Source organism: Numenius arquata, chromosome 3 (genome assembly GCF_964106895.1).
Source record: "Numenius arquata chromosome 3, bNumArq3.hap1.1, whole genome shotgun sequence".
NCBI classification, from domain to species: domain Eukaryota; kingdom Metazoa; phylum Chordata; class Aves; order Charadriiformes; family Scolopacidae; genus Numenius; species Numenius arquata.
This window is the reverse complement of record NC_133578.1, coordinates 14,673,537-14,688,374: the sequence shown is the minus strand read 5'-3', so window position 1 is coordinate 14,688,374 and position 14,838 is coordinate 14,673,537. Positions and strand designations below refer to the sequence as shown.

The 14,838-nt window shown below is 47.3% G+C and overlaps 1 protein-coding gene across 2 annotated transcripts in view; it reads left to right on the top strand.

The window, feature by feature from the left end:
- Positions 1–361: 361 nt before the first annotated feature.
- The window catches only part of MRAS (muscle RAS oncogene homolog), a 41,610-nt gene continuing 27,133 nt past the window's right edge, over positions 362–14,838 (top strand). Inside the window, exons 1-2 of one of the 2 annotated variants that reach the window (XM_074145908.1) lie at positions 362–410; positions 721–904. The gene's annotated coding sequence lies outside the window, so the exon portion shown is untranslated. The remainder of the gene's footprint in view (positions 411–720; positions 905–14,838) is intronic. The other variant, XM_074145909.1, reaches the window with a different exon arrangement.

Below are 14,838 nucleotides of genomic sequence, written 5' to 3'. Positions count from 1 at the left end.
CGGCGGCGGCGGCTGCGGACGGGCCCATTGCCGCGCCGGGGGTCGGCGAGCCCCGGGCCCCCCGCGGGAGCCGCGTCCCCGCCCCGCGCCCGCCGGTCAGCGGCGTAAAAAATGAGTCTAAAAAGTGAGAAATAGGTCGCCGTCACCCAGCCGCAGGTGATGGCGGGTGTCGTCCCCCCACTCCCCGCCGCCGAGGAGAAACCCCCGCCGGCAGCACCCGGCCCGGCCCCCGGCGGCGGGGCCGGGCTATTTATAGCAGCCGCCGCGGCGATATAAGGGATGGCCGGGTGCGGGCTGCCCGGCCGCGGCCGCCGGGGCGGGCGGGAGCGGGTGGGGGCCGGCGGCGCTGCGCGGCCGCGGGCGCCTCTCGGCGGGCATGGGCGGGCGCTGAGGGCGCGGCGCGGTCCCGGGTGAGCGGGGCTTGGGGCGGAGGGGGGGGGCAAGGGTTGGAGGACTCGTGGGTGGGTGGCGCTTTTGGGGGCGAACACAAAAACCAAACCCCAACCCAATAAATGGCCGTTTCTTTTGGGGTCCCCCCCCCGCCGTGAAGCTAGGGGAGGCGGGATAGCGCCGCGAGGAGTTGCGGGGCTCCACGCGTGAAAGCCCGCGGGAGGAGGAGGAGGAGGGAGGAGGAGGAGGAGGAGGAGGAGGGGGGGGGAAGGCTCAGCGTGACACCCAGCGGTAACGGCGGCGGGGCTTTCCCTTCTCTCTTTTCCCCAGTAATTCCCGCTGAAATGCGGTGCCCCGCTCTGGCATGAGCCCCCCCCGCCCCCCGGCAGGAGGAGCGCTCCCCGGGCTCCGCCGCTTTCCCTGCCCGCAGATCGGTGTCGGGAAGAACGGGCTGTCGCCGACTGTCGCCGTGGAGCCGCCGCTCTCAGCAACGCCGGAGGCCGGGCTCGGGACGGTACGGTGGCTTTGTGCCGCGGGGGGGCTTTCGGTGTCCTGCGGGGTGGGGGGGTGTGTGTCGTTCCTTCCCTGCTGAACGCTTGGAAAATGGACTATGGCAAGCAGTGGTTGAGCCGCGGCGGGTCTCGTGTCTTCTTCTGGGTGTGTGGTGGGGAGAGGGGGTCACTCTGAGTTACACTGTGTAAACTCTTGAGTTACACTGGGTGATGGAAGATCTTTGCAAGTGGAGGGTTTGCCGGACTTTTGTAGTGTTTGGGGTTTTTTTCCGCCCCTAGTAGATTCAGAGCCACGTTAATCTTTTCCTTTCCTACCCCTTGCGTGTTCTAATCTGTGTATTGCAAGATTTCTTATCTTGTATTCAAACTGCTTTTGGACCACTAAATACTTTGTGAAAGCTTCCGGATTCATGTGTTTGAGTTATTTGCTAGACTTTTATAAGGAAGATACAGATGCTGTCGTTAATTACAAAGAACCAAGGAGCGGTGGAGGTACTTTTTTTCCTGGTTTTACTTTTTCTCTGCTTTAAGAAAACAAGCTGAACCGCAGCTGAAGGACAAGGACTTTTCAGCTCTCGTGCTTGCGCTGCTGGGGATTAGAAAGAAAACTTGCAACTTTTTTTTTCTTTTTTGAATGGCTCAAGAGCTCTAGAAACAGTGTTTAGAAAACCCTGCTTCCCAGACAGAGAAAGGAGGATAAAGCCATGCTGGCGGCAAGTTCAGGAGCAAGTTAAGAGTTAGACCCTGGGTGGACCAGTCTCAGCATCCTGCACTTGGCTGCCCTAGTCACCCTCCCTGTCGAGGTGATGACTTTATGCTGTGGTGGCTTGGGGTAGAGGTTGGGGTTTTGTGAGAGGAGCAAAGTGCACAGTGAAGTCCCGACCCCCGTGTGAGGCTGTCCCCCAGCACAGGTAACCGCAGTCCTGCGCCCATCAGCTGGCCTTTTTCTGCATTAGTTAGCTGCCTAATGTTATGAAAGTGTGAAAATCTAAGCCACCAACTCCTTAGGTATCTTAAGTCATCTACGTTCAGATTTTGGTGCCAGGCTTAAAGTGGTGCTATTGGCTGGAAATGTTCTATTTACGTCTTACCTGGAAACTGTTGTTCATCCAATAGTTGGTACTAAAAACAAGCGGACCAATTTTATAGTCATACCTGGATATAGGTGTGCTTTCTGAACTTCCACTACAAAATTATCCAGTTAGCTCAGGCCCTTTCTGCACAAGAGAGATACATTTCAAAGGCCTAAGACTGCATGGGTCAGCTGTCATTATTTTTCTTTATGAAAAGTGCTTGTCTGTTGCTCTGAATCTGTTAGGGACATTGCAAAAATGGGGTCTATTAATGTAAGAAAAACTAGGAGAAGATAAGAGAGAGAACAAGGGTGTGGCAAGGAAATTATGAAGTAATAGCTTTAAAAAAACCACCTCTCAGTAGCATAGCTTTGGACTGCCTAATAGAGATAGGATTTCTTTCTGTGTACTTGCGTCTGAAAACACAAAGCTGACAGCATCTCTTTAAAAACAATATAGTGCTTATAGAAAGTGGATATTCTTCATATTATAGTCCTGCATCAATTTGTTTGACTTTCTTTGAGTTTGCTCCTCCATTCCAGGAGATATCCCCTGCCATGGAGTGTGTAGCCCAGGTTGCAGGGGGCCAAACACCCCACCAGCATGATTCCCAAATCAGAGCAGCTGCACCAGGGTCAGAGCTGGCCCAGCATCTGTTTTCAGAAATGATGTGAAAGGCAGTTTCTATTTATTGAAGTTTTTGGTGGGTGTTTTCACAGGCTCAAAATTTTTGCAGAGGAACTAAGAATTACAGAAACAAAGCTCGCCTTCTTCATGAGGGGAGTTTTTGGTATGTTTTGCATTGGGTGATTTTTTTTTTTTTCTTACACTGGGACTGAGGCTAACAAAAGGGAGAAATAAAACTGTATCATCTGATGGTTAGAGAGGACTTCTTTCCTTATCCCTATGCTTTTTTTTGGCATAGGGGGAGGCATGGCATTTGGGAATGGAAGGAGGAGGATAAGTCCTGAACCTGAGCTGGCATTGTCATTGGCAAAGTAGTACACGAGGGCAACGTAAGGACAAGTGAATATAGGGCAAATGAGTATGATGAATCATTATTGTTGATATCATGCTGTGGTTCCTTAGAGCTCTTCTTTAACTGGGGACAGAAACGGTGTCCTGTACCTGAGATCCGTGTGGCCCTTTAGCTCGCACCATGTGCTGCTAAGAGCAGCACTGTTTCACCATTGAGATCATCATGGTAGAAACTCTACTCCCTTCTGCTCTTAACTCTGGAGGGCTCCTTGAGGAAAGCTGTTTGGCTCCATTCATTTCTGCCCTTTCCTTTTTATCTTCCTTCTTTGGGTGTGAAATTTGGGTGTGAATTTTGTGTCTGGATTCAAGCCAAGAGCCTCTGGCTACCTCCCCCAGTGTCCAGGCTGACAGGGTGAGTCAATTTATTAAGATGAATCATAGAATCGACTAGGTTGGAAGGGACCTTTAAGATCATCTAGTCCAACCATCAACCTAACTCTGATTTTAAAAAAAACAAAACCAACCAAATAAACAAACAAAAAACCAAAACCCAAACAACAACCCATCACTAAACCATGTTACTGAGCGTTATGTCAACCTGTCTTTTAAATGCCTCCAGGCATGGTGCCTCAATCACTTCCCTGGGCAGCCCATTCCAATGTTTAATAACCCTTTCCATCTAAAAATTTTTCTTGATGTCCAATCTGAACCTCCCCTGGCTTAACTTGAAGCCATTTCCTCTTGTCCATCTGACCTATGACAGTTTTAGGCTCCAAAGTTCAACTGGACCAGTCTTAATTTGTTTTCGCGTGTTTTGTTTGCTTTGCACTGCTTCTGTGATGCTTTCATTCCTGGTGGCTCCTCACTCCAGCATCACTCAGCCTACACGGGGCCTCTGGTGTGATGTGGTGTCCCCATGCGTGGGAGCTGCCCTTGCTTCCATGTTGTAACCTCTCCATGACTGTACATCCCTTTACCTTTCTTTAGCTGCAGAGATGGAGGAAGGAGGGATTGCACCTCAGCGTGGGAATGTGCCGCACTCGGTGCAGAGGGGACTCCAGGCTCTGGAGATGGAGAATATTAACATGAGTCCACAGGAAAAGAGAGGGGGAGCATTTTTGCATGGTGGTGGTGGTGTTTGTGTAAGCTTTTACTGTCATAAATAAGTAGATCAGGGCTGAGGGGACAAATTCAGTATGGAAAATATGGAATTCATTTTCAGGCTTCCAAGGCAGTACTATAGACAGGGCTGAGGAAGAGAAGTGGTGATAAAAGATACACAAACGTGCCTTGAAAGTGACCTTTCAAAGATCAACGATGTTATTCTTGGTGTCTGAGGCACCCAGGTTTAATGAAGTATAAAGCAGAAGGAGCTGGGAGGATTTGGTCCAAGTGAAAACAGAATGAGCGTGGGACTGGCAGATGGGAGGAATGTTAGCCCACTCCTTGATGGAGTTACTGCTTCTTTCTCCTGTTATTGCCTACTGGAGGGACTTGACAGAAGATACTTGGTGGGGAGGGGAGTACAGCTTTCCTGTTCTACTTGAATGTCACTGGCTGTATTTTTCTCCATGGGGAAACAAAGGCCCAATGGTCCAGTGGATCTTATCCTGAGTGTTTGTATCCAGTGGAAATCTAGAGCAAGTCCATCAACTTCAATAACATCTGCAATAAGCCATGACTGGCTCTTTTTGAACAGAGAGAAGAAATGAACAGCTGTAACTTCAGATGCTGAATTTCTTGGCGTATTCATTTTTTTAGAGATTTATGACTCTTATTCTCCGTTTGAGAAAGTAATGAAGCAATTGCTGATCCATGCATGTGTGTATAGATGAGAAAATGTCAGCGGAGGAGTAATACATATGGAAATCTTGCATAGAGATATGGCAAACCGGCCACCTGTTCTTAGGTGATGAAATAATTATACAAAGATAAGTCTCCTGAAATAATGATTGAGGGAAGAGGTGGGGGCAGTGTTGGGGGAGGTTAACGATATTTTTAAGTAGTTTGCTGTACTTATAACTGACTCTCCTGCTAATTTTACTACTTCAGCCACTAGTTCTTCAGTAGGCGGTGGTTAGCGCTGCACAGATACATGGGTTTCATTAAAGAGCAGTCCAATGGCTGGAGGTAGCTGAAGAGCTGGGAAACCTGTCCCCAGGTACCTTTTCTGACACAGACTATCCAAAGGCAAGTAGGCTAAGGTCAGCAACTCCTGTACATACCTGTAACTGTGAATCTGCCTCTCATTGAGCCCTCTTTTCTTTCTAAAATGGGGTGGTAGAATTTTCTTTGTGGGGTGTGTTGGGAACACAAATATAGCAAATGCTGAGATACTTCAGAAGGCATTGTAAGTATCTGAGATACTCTGGGATTGGATTCCCCCCTTCCTGCTCCTTCTCTTCTGGCCAGAATTAACAAGCAGAATTGCTCAGTTCTTCTACAAATGAGGCTTTCTTAATTAATTTTTGGCTAAATCTTGTTTGTCTCAGAATTTGTTTGCCATTGATGGGCTTGAGATTAACATCTTGAACTACTTTCTTGTACATTCTTCTGCTATTGATCTAGAGTGGCTTAAAATGTGTGCTTACACCCCTTCACCTTCTCCCAGATAACATAATGCCTGCCTTGCCTTCTCTTTCAGAAGGTCTGTTTCTGAAAATAATGTTGTACCAAATATATGACTTTATGCAGTGTGGTAAAAATGGCTTATTCTTTCTTCATCTCTCTCAGCCCTTCACTCTCTAAGCCTTCTTTGTTGCTGCAGATTCCACATAGTTTCATACAAAGCCTCTCTTTTGAATGTACAACAGTTCTCATCCTCGTATTAACTTGTAAAACCTACCTGAAGTGGGTGCTTCATTTCATGGAGGGGAAAATCTATGTATTTTCCCAAGTGTGGGGGAGATGCCCCCAGATGTCTTGCTGATCTCTGCTCTCTCTGTGTTTGTTTATTGCTCTCCCAGCCAACTCCCGACTGCATTTGCCTAGCTCTTGGTCTAGAGATGAGTGTCACTGAGGACTTCCAGGGGACTATTTCGCATCTGAATGGTGACTTGTAATGATCAAAGGTAGTGGCTGGTGTTAGTCCACTGAAGACCAAACAGCTGCTCCAAGTTCCCGTCATCTCCAGCGTAACAGAGTACAACCTGAGTACAACTTGCATCAGCTCGCAGCCAGTTTGCAATAAACCTGCTCCCTGGGCTGTGGGTTAACCTCGTTAAGTGTCTCCTGGGGTCAGGTCTGTTACTCTTGTATGTGAAAATAAGTCTTGGTGTGCTTTCTGATTTGCTGGAGTGTGAATAAAGCAAGAAGGTCTTTTACTTACAGGCTCACTCATCGGCATATATTAGTAACGCTCATCAGCTTTTGACTGGAACTTTGATGGCATAATTACTCTAAAAGGGTAACATATTCAAAACTACCTGTGTGACTTTGGGAGTTGGATTCCTTAGAGTCTTAGTCATGATTTTAAACAGGAATCAGATTTTTAAGCCACAGATACTCCTGGAAGTTTTAAGAAAAGCCTTCTGTTATCATGTCTTTAAAATGACAGTTTCTAGGACGAGCATGGCAGCTCTGCCACTCCACTCATTTCAGATATTAAATTAGGAGGTTGAAGAAACTATTAGAAAAATACTATGGAAAATAGATTCTCGTGGCTAATCTTACTAGAGAGGTCCAAGATGTAAAAATGTCTGTTCTTCAATCACCTGACAGCAGGATGGATGTGAGCATGTATTTTCAGGTATGTGTTCAGGACAGCTAGGAGGATGACTGATGTCTCGGCAGTCAGTGTAGACAGAGCAAAGCATACATTTATCCAGACATGACTTGGTGCACTGAATTCAAACAACTTGTGACTGCAACAGTTTGAGTCACCAAGGCAAACATGGTTATCAGGAGAAACAGATAAACTAAGAAAACACTCTTGCATACTCTGGTATTTATGTTTGTGTAGGTAAGACTTTAATTTGCTATCAATCTTGGGTTCCTTTTTGAGCAGTGATGGATTAATCTTGGTACTTCTGCAAGTTTTAAAGCATTCCTGCAACACTTGTAATGCAAAATCTATTTATTTTTCAACATACCTGTGAGATAGGGACCTACTATTTATCTCACTTGTACAGCTGGGGAACTGGAGTGTTCGGTAAAGCTAAACACAGCACACAGGATCACACAGGGAGGTCTGCAGCAGGACAGGCAGGAGGGTGCTGAAACTGGATCTCAATTCCCATGAAAACCACCAAGCTGTGGTCTGTGTTCTTCCCACCAGGTTCTTCCTCGGTGCTTCTGAGACAGCTTAGGGCAGTTCCTTGGCTAGACAAGGTGGGGTTTGGCTTTCCTAAGGAGGAAGGCTTAAGCCTGGTGGTGGAGGGAGGAGATGATATATGTCTGGGGGATGATGGGGAATGGGGAGCATCCCCCAGCTAGAGATGCCACCACCACTTTTTCAGCAAGCCCAGCTTCCCCCATGCTGGTGCAGGCTGCTTTGCAGTTATCAAAACTCCATTCCTCTGGGCAAATCCCTGTTCTGGCTGTGCTCCGAGCCAGATCTGCTCTTTTTAATGAAGTTCATATGAGTGGTTGGGTTGATGATGAGGCCTTCTGCCCAGCTGCTGGCTCTGCATCTGCTGCCACCACGCTGTGTCCCTGTGCTGCCTGGTCTCCCTGATGGAGGAGAGCGACTCTTGCTCCATCCTGGCCTTGTGAGGGGCACTAGTGTTTTGGTTTGGGGGAGGAAGCTGTCACAAAGCTGGCAGGAGGAATTTTTTCTTTTGGTTGCATGGTGAATTGTAACGATATGAGTTTTATTGCTCAGAATGTATCCACATTTATAGGATGCTATATTTAAAAAGGAGAAAAAATGAGTCATGGGGAGCTATGCTAATGCTAAGTATTTATGTCTACCTCTTGTGAGGCTGAAGGCAGCAGGAGTTGAGCAACACTCTTGTGAAGTGTCTAGAGGATATACAGATCAAACTAAAGCCTGCTGAAGTCATCCGTAAGTCACGCTGTGCCTCGCTTGGGGCCCATATTGTGTACCTTGTGCTGGTTACAGTGAAACGCTCTCCTTGAAAATACTGGGAGCGCTCAGTGCTGTCGATGTCCCTGGACTCGGGCAGGATCTCGCCAGCCGGGGTCTGCAGCAGAGATCTTACCCTCTCAGGAGTCACTGCTCTTCCGCTCTGGGTCACAACCAGGGGAGCGATGTCCCTGTGCCTCTCAGGCCATGTCTACAGCACCACACGAGCAGGTACCTGCACCCTGGGTGGGAGCAGGCAGAGCCTGGGCATGTCTCGGCTTCTGCCCGCTCCTCTACAAGAGCTGTGCTCCAAAAGAGATGTATGGATGGGGTCTGCTGTGGTACAAGCTGTCAGAGCAATCTGTTCAGAGCCTGCTAGAGACACAGGGATGCCAGGGCTCGGTTCCTTTTGCTTATGGCATGTCTTGACACTATTTCAGCTGGCTTACGCTTAATTATGAAGTGCAAGTGTTGGGGTTTGTTTGTCTGTTTATTTAAAAGTTCCTTAATGAAATACTGTTTGTCTGAGAGTGCCTGTGAATTCACCTTTCCAAGTGGCTGCTTGCCAGCGTGGCTCAGCTCCTGTTGCAGGTGGAGGAAGGACTGGGACTGGGATTTCACTGCCGGGTGGGCTGAGAACAGAGGATGGAGATGGACTGGCTGTGAACAAACCCAGAGAGCACAGCATGCCCAGAAAATGCAGATTTGGTACAGCAAGGTGCTCTGCAGCTCCTCTGTTTTGCCCACTTGTTTGAGGGAAGTTTTCAAAGTGAGCAGAAAATAATTATTAAAGTTAAATCTTCAGGTTTATTGGGCTTTTTTAGTTTCTTTGTTGTTGTTTGGTTTGGTTTTTTTAAGAATTGGTCATATCAGTATCAATATGAGCGTGTTCAATATATTTTTGAAGGCTACACTGGAAAACAGAAAAGGCTGCAATGGTGCAAGGCTGGTTCTGATTTGTGGAAACAAATACTTGCTCATCTTGCAGTCTTAAGAGGGGTTGAAAGGCTTTTGAATAGGGATCAGTTATTTGCATTGCTGGAAGCACAAAGCCTGATGGTGAGTCTGATACACGATAGCTGGAACATAGACCCACCCAAGCCAAGTTGAAAGGATGCTAATGGACGTTGGTGTAGTGGGAATCCCATCCATTTTTTTCTTGACCTGGTCTTCCCACTTAAAGGGCTACTGAGACATCCACTGTAGCATGTCTCCAGGCACCTGGTCACTCAAAAAAACCCCAACAACCAACCAAACAAAAAAACATTTAGAGGATTTTCTTGTGTAAGTTCGTGAGCCTGTCATATAAGCTCTTTACCAGTTGGTTGTTGTGACACAGAAAGACTCCAAAAAGGTATGAAATGTTAAAAAGTAACAGGATGCAGATGGAATTTAATCTTTCAAGCACATCCAGACATTGTTATCATTGTTATCTGTCATCTGTACTTAACATACCCAGATAGCTCTTGAGTGGTCTGCATAGACAGCTGGCAATTTAGTAGAGATTGTGATCTTCAGAAAATATGTAGCTAATGTCTTGTGTAATACTTGGTATGGAAGTATTAGTGCCACCAGTGTACATACAAGACTTGCTGGGTGGGAGACATCTATCTGTAAAGTAGGACTCGTGGGGAAGAAGTTATTCGGTACCCAGCACTCAATCCCAGAAATAGTCATCAGGGGTATTTACGGAGCTTGTATTGGGGTGATGAACCAGGAAGGGGGAGATCACTGAAGGAATTCTGTCATTTCAGGAGTGCTCACTGCCGAGCTGCAGACTGAAGGTTGCTTTGATGGCTGCTGGCATTTGGTGGGGACAAGAGTCCTCAGCTAACCTCAGAGGAGGAGGAGATATGCCCCAGTGCTCTGGCAAAACCTCAAGCTGTTGTGAATTGTTTTTGTGAAACATGAAGTATTGCCATTGTAGCTCTCAGAGCAGCATACGATCTCGCTGTTAAGGTACCTGCCTAGCCACAAGCCTACATCTGACATAAATGGCCTTGGAGAACAAGGCAGGTATTACCTGAGCCCATCCTGTGCATGTCCTGCTTCCCCTCCACCTGAAGAGGCCTTGGTGGTAGCTGGTGAAGGATTGTAACTCTGGATTAGAAGTCCGGAGGTTACGATGAGCTGTAGCAATGAGGTGGACTTGAATGTATATTTGCAGCTCTTCCCTTAGAAAATATTTTGTATCTTAGGGGCAGAGCACTGGGAGAGAGACTTCTCTGTTTCCTCCACATGCTGCGGATGCTTTCAGATTTAATCTGCAAACAGGCGAAACAGCAGGCATGAGGAGCTGAGCGGACCATTTGCTTTCCTTGAGGTTTGATCTGGTCTGAAGAGGTACTGAATGCTCTGTTAAAATGCTCTGCTAAAATGCTCTGCTGAGCATCGTTTCCTCTGTGCATTCTGCAGAATGGCTCCATGCAGCACAGAGGTGCTGATAAGGCGCTGCATCACCCCTGTCCTGTGAGCAGCAAGTGTTTTATTACATGAGATTTACCTGCAGAGTATTAAGTCCAGCTTCAAAAGTTTGACTTGGACCGAACGCCTGCAGAGCGTGAAAGGTCTTTCATGTTAATCAACAAAGTTAGCTAAGGGGATATATAATTTCTTATTCTTTTTGCAATGTAGCAAGTCTGTTTAATTAAGCATCTGGGATTTGAATTATTAAATAACAGAACAGTCTCAATCTACTTTTCTGTTGGTAAAGATCTCCAGCAACTCATTTTTATTCCTTGGATTTTTAAATTATGAGGTTCAGAAACTCTTTGAACCTCAGGAGGACCTCAGGAGGACAACTTAGTGGATCCAGGAGGGCAGAGAAATATAACTCTTAGGCTAAGGTCTCCTGAGCACAGCAAGTCACTCCCTGTTGTTTACATACCAGCCTCACAAGAATATGGGAATAAATGTTAGGTCGTCGAAGCAAAGCAGAAAAATTGTGTTTTCAGGCATATCCTGCGTTGAAGCATCTGTTTGATTTTGTGCAGCGTGAGAATAGATCCTTGTGCTGCACAATTCTCTGGTTTGGAGGTCAGATTGCCTCATTGGTTTGGGGGTTAAAAAAAAGTGGAGAAAAATAACAGTAGTTGCAGTTCGCAGTTCGCCTGGGCTTGGGAAGGCTCACAAAGAGGTGGATGGGTCTAGCTGAGAGGTGGGAAAGGACAAAGAGGAGTTGTCTAAGCCAAAGTGGTGAAGGGTTGCTGAATTTGGGCGGTAAGTGGAGGTCTGCCACCTTCAAGGCAGTGAATGAGGAGCCGGGGAAGGGGGTGAGGAAGTGCCTGCTAGTGTCCATGGTGGGGGCAGAAGTGCAGGCAGCCCTGGGCAGGGTGCCCTTGTGAGCAGCAGAGGTGAGGGACTTGCTGATAAAGCCATTTGGCCCCAACAAACTCCCAAAATATCTCCCAACCTCAGGAGTACTCTGGCTCCCCAAGCCCTGCTGACCCCAGGCTGATGTGATCTCGCTCTCATTTGAGACCGGTGCACTTCAAAAGCCTTGTCGAGTGGAGGGGTGGGTGGACATGGTGGGTGGAGCTGATGACCCAAAATACCATTTCCCCTTCCTAAGGCTGGGCGTATACCAAACTTGTGTTTCTGTGTGGTAAAAGAATATGAACCAAAAGTGCTGAGAGATGCAGTGGTTAAATTGAAACATGCTGTGGCAGGATGAAAGTAATCTTGTCCCTTACCAGCACTTAATGCTTTGGGGCTTTATTTATTTATTTATTTCAAGTGGCTGCAATCCATGCCTTCTCTATCTGTGCTTTTAATAGAGATATTTTTATATGCAGAAACATGTCAAGACACCCTCAGGGTAAACCATCCCATGTTGTGTTATGGCTCACAAGGTCAAGATAAAACGTAAGGATATCTACAGTTGTCTTTCAGTTCAAATTTTATTTTTGCAGTGTCCTTGAATGTACTGAACCATATGAAAAAGACCCTGACATGGAGTGAATGTCCCTTAGGGAGAACCCAGCAGTTCACAGAAGGGCCAAATGCAAATTTCTTGCTGTTTCTGTGAGTCTGGTATGTAAAATAAGACACAAATGAGAGATTTACCTGAGTTGCCAGGACTAAGGCTAACAGCTCTTTGCTTGGTGTTTAAAAATATTGGCACTATGCAGGCATTAGAGTGGCGTATGAGATCTACAGTAAGGTCAGAGCAACACAATGCTGCATCCCACTGTTTTTGAGAAAAGACCTTAATGTCTTGACTCCATTGTGACTTTGTAGTGGGATAGCTGTACTTCACAGCTGTGTGGTGGATGGAAGTTAAAACCGGATCTTCCTGGGCTCTGATGGCAGAGCCTAAACATTTCTATGAAACTTCTCAGCCAAGGTCTGTAGGGGATTAAATCTCAGGAACAAGGAAGCCTGTTCACAGAGGAGAGCAGAATCATTGAACCAAAACAGTGCTCTAGAAAGCTAACCAAGGACCAGGGATTCTTCTTTGAAATCAGCTCTTGATTTGACCTCAACAGTCTAGACTCAGAAACTATGTCCAGTTGCTTTGCTTTGTTCAGTTGGTCTTGTCTGTGAGTTAACCCTTCCCATCACCCAGGTAAAGCAGAAATCCTGTACGCTGTGGGAGCCAGCACTCTGTACCACTGCAGGTCCAATCGCTTGTAGTACCACTCACATTTAAGGAAAAGTGAGTGTGTCCAGCCCCAGTAAATGATGAGCAATGTGGTGATATCGGTGTTTAACCAATGTTTTATCCTCTTGTCCCATCAAAGGTCTTTATCCACCTTTTCACCAATACTGAGTGGTGTGTTTGCTGTCCATGTTGCTGCGGGGAGGGAGCTCATCGGTGGGTCGGCTCCTCATCCCTCCACGACAGCATTCCCTCTGGGAATCTGACTGCACAGTTTCTGGAAATCTGTTAGTGCCAGCCTGATGATTCGACAGAAGGCATGGTCTTTGGCGTGGGGCAGTGGGACGCTGAGTACCTCGAAGGCTGAATGCTGGAATGAGTATAACCGTGTGTGGTGTGTTTCTCCCATGTGAATGCTAGAACCAGATTATAGGGTAAAAGCAGGAGATGTTATTGTTTGGTGTATGAGAAAGATGCTTTGTGGCAATGGCAGCGGAGGGTGTGCCTCTCCCTTTTCCTTTAACCGGGGAGAGAGACTCTGCTGTTCCTTTTCCTTTTCTTTTCTTTCCTTCCCCCCTCAAACGGCAATTGATTTTTGAGGGGGTTTGTCTTTCCCTGAAGTTGTGAGTGAATTTTGATGTGATTGCACAGAGGTAGTGGTGGTTGGAGCGCTGCTGTTGCCTCGTTCATCGGAGGTGCTTCATGAGAGTGCAAAACACTTTTGAGGGATGATTTCCCATCGCATGCTAATCAAGTGAAGTGCTGTAGACTTGCTTGCTGGCACTGTTTAAATCCATAATGCAGCACCACCTGCCAAACCACGGGGCATAATGGAAGTGTTAATGAATGTACATATATACCCTCCCACGCAGCTGTAAGTTGAATGACTTAAAAGTTGAGGCAGAGGGTTTAGACTGAGCATAGAAGGAACAGGTTTAGAGTATCCTGATGCAGGTCTGTACTGAAACTGGGCGGTGAGGGGTGGCCACAGGGGTCTGAAGTTAGGTCAACAGACCCATAGGATGTTTTCAGAGATGGGTTGACTTTGGGCTGCTGCTCTCCAATTTATGGCATCGTCCACTTGTGACACCTGAGAAGAAACTTGAGCATTCAACAGCAAAGTGCAGGTACTGAGCAGCACTGGCTGGGACCCTGATACATCTTTTTCAAAGGGGTATCCTTGCGGGATGCTTCTCTCTGGTGCTGGCAGGGTGAATGTACTCAATCGGAGGAAGGACTTGACTCATGCATGGGTAAACTCTGTTCCTCAAGGGTGGTTTGGCCAGTCTGAGTGTCAAGGTGTGTGCTTGCCACTGGGAGGGCTTGCCCAGGCTGACAGGGAGCAGGAGGAGGACAGCAGGGGGGGAGCTGAGAGCAGCACAGCTTGCCGAAGAGAAGGGTTCAGAAGAGGCGCTGGGGCTGGGATCCTGGAGGTGTACCTGCACCCTGTCCTCAGGCAGGTTTGGGGAGATGCTGTGGCTTTGCAGAGCTGTGTGTCACCACGTGCAGGGCAGAGAAGGAGGCTCTGAAGCCCGCTCCATTCTGCTCCTCACCCCAGTACCCAGCCCTGAGCACTGCCCACACTCCTCTTTCAGACAAGCCAATTGGATTTGCCAAGTACGGAGTCGCCTCTCCAGCATGCTGTACATAAATAAGAGGCTCATGCTCTTGGCAGATACTGTAACGAGCCTGGAAAAAATGACTGTTATGGTCCTGGGCCAGTGATGAGATCTTGGAGTCTTCCAAGTGACAGAGTAATGACATGGACCTGGGAAATGCCTGGAAAATAGCATTCCACGTGGTTCTGGGATTTAGAGAAATTCTACCTAAAATGTGCCAAGTGCCTATTTAGCTAAACCTGGGAGATGGCTGTTCCTTCATCTTCTGAAGTCCATGCTGGTGAAGCTTTACTAAAGCTCCAGCATTACAGACTAGCATGTTCTGTGCTCTTCTGTAAATGAGTATTAAATGGGTTGCGGGGAACCAGGACGACTGTCCTCAACCCAGGAGCCTGAGAAAATTGAGAGCACGCCCTACAAGCATGCCCTGTGCCCTGGGGTGTAGAAGTGTTGCAGAAACATCTATGCTGCCCCATAGAGTCAAGTTTTGGAGATTTGCAGTAGAGCACATGGGTTTTGGAAATAGCCAGGAGATCCCTACTGTTCTCACCTTCCACCCCAGGAGAAGGGACCATCAGCCTGGAACTTGGTAGGATTCACCCATCCCCTTGTGGAAATGCTATTACCAGAGACCTTCACA